At 47.7% G+C, this 2,030-nt stretch overlaps 1 protein-coding gene across 1 annotated transcript in view; it reads left to right on the forward strand.

Moving 5' to 3' along the window:
* TSPAN18 (tetraspanin 18) overlaps nucleotides 1-2,030 on the forward strand; it is a 13,010-nt gene that overhangs the window by 6,604 nt on the left and 4,376 nt on the right. The window lies entirely within an intron of this gene.

A 2,030-nucleotide genomic window follows, 5' to 3' on the forward strand; every position in this document is an offset into this window, starting at 1 on the left:
CGTGCAGAGCACTCGCCATGGTTCTCCAGTGCTTGCAGACCCCGTCGGGGCCGTTACTGGCTTCAGCGGGGCGGGCCATGGCCGTAGGACTGTCCTACTGACTTTCATCCTCCGGTGTCAGCACTTTTTTAAAAGAACAAAGACAGCCTCTGCTGATTTATTTATTTTATTTTATTTTATTTTATTTTTACAATTTTCTGAACTTCAGATGCTCAGGACAAACAGTTTAAGAGCACCAAAACGGAGTCAGTTATTTTCCTGGCAAACTTTCCCTTCCAGCACTGGGCTTTATTTTAGGCCAAGTCTCGTAAAAATCGCACACAAACCCCCAACAATGTCCTCTGGGGCTGCCGCTGTCAAAACAAAGGTTTCACTTTATATTTAAATGACTCTCTTGTTTTAGACCCCGCCAAAGGCAGTTGTCTGGCATTATTGCTAATGGTAGTATCAGTTTCAAAGTCCGTGCTTCAGAAGCAGAGAAGCATCAGAAAAGGAGGTGCTGCTGCCTGCGGGGTAGAGGATGCTGAGTGGAGACAGCACGTGGAGAAAGGAGAGGAAAGGAGAAACCTCAGCGTCTTTTAACCCGGCCCACCTAATTCCCAAAGGAAAATGCCGTGTCCTGCCCTATTTCGATATTCGGAAGCAAAAACTGAGTTCGTATCCATCCCATAGAAGTGGTGCAGGCATTTAGCGGCACGTCTGACTAGAAGGGATTGCCGTGAGCTACCTGCGTTGTTCAAGGCTGTGTGACAGAATTGTACCCCGTGCTGATTTAGTCATTAAATCAACCCGTGGTTGGTGTTGGCAAGAGCTGTCAATACTCAGGGGTGTTCGGGGGGTCTTTTAAAGAGACACCACAGCCTTCTCTCTTTTTCCTTAGATTCTGATAGAGTTACACTGCAAACAAAGAACCGTGTGCTTGCGCTTTCCTGCCCACCCCACCTGTCACACACACGGATGCCACCGGGGTGTCTCCCATCGCGTACCAAGCACCTGGAGCCACGCGTAGCCCTGTGTGCTGCTGCACCTGTGGGGCTGTGTGAACAACAGGAATTAGGGGAGAAAAAGAGTCTTTTTCAGGGAGTTTCATTCCTGACCCTGCAAACAGGCAACGCTAGAGCAGTGCTGGGTCCAGCTGCTCCAACCCCCTTCGCAGCGGCAGAGAGGTTCTGCCTGTGCAGGTCACAAATCACAAGGGGTTTGGGAGGAGGGACCACACAGCTCAAGACCCATTGGGAACCAAAAAAGGGAATTTCTTGAAGTTTTCACCCTGAAGTGACAGAAAGGCAACAAGTTCGAATGGGGTGTTCAGTTTAACAAGGCCGTAGGTTTGTGCGTCGTCCAGAGAGCGAGCCGGAGTAAATGTCATTTCAAGGTGCTGAACTTTCTGAGAAGGCTCTGAGCACAAATGTTCATTCAGTCTTTCTATTTTACTGGAGACATGAACAGGAGTAAATGAAATTCCACCAGTTTAGATTGTTGTCCTGAGGAGGAGTGTTTGAAGAACCTGAACAATGGAAATACGAAGAGGATAGTTCTCTTCCCTCTGTGGACTATTTTAGATAATCTAACACATCGTCAGGGAAATGGTCTTTTTTTCTGGTTCATAAGGTGTCTTGAACAGTTCGTATTCATGACGTGGTTTTTACATCTCTTTCATTCCCAGGAAGCTCCACATTAGGGCTTCCTGCTGCTTCCCCACACATGGAAGTAACTTCTGAGCGGTTCCCTGGCTGTTAGCAGGCAGCTGGCTGCCTTCAACTGAAAAGGGATGGGGAAAGCGTGCTTTGGTTGCAGACCTGACGAAGCATGGAAGTTAAACTACTGTTTGGCTGTGAAGGTCTTTCTAAAACCTGCTTTGCTCCTGTTTCAGCTTACAAAACACTTTCAAATAGCACTGAGAGTGTAATCCGCCAGCCAGGTGTAAACGGTCTCTTCCAAGTGTAGCTGTAATTCGGTCCCTGATTCTTAGTGAGCAGCAGTTTTATTCAACAGGTACCTTCCACCCTGGTTATGGTTATGGTTCAGCA

The sequence above is a fragment of the Buceros rhinoceros genome, unplaced genomic scaffold (genome assembly GCF_000710305.1).
Source record: "Buceros rhinoceros silvestris isolate BGI_N320 unplaced genomic scaffold, ASM71030v1 scaffold32022, whole genome shotgun sequence".
NCBI classification, from domain to species: Eukaryota; Metazoa; Chordata; class Aves; order Bucerotiformes; family Bucerotidae; genus Buceros; species Buceros rhinoceros.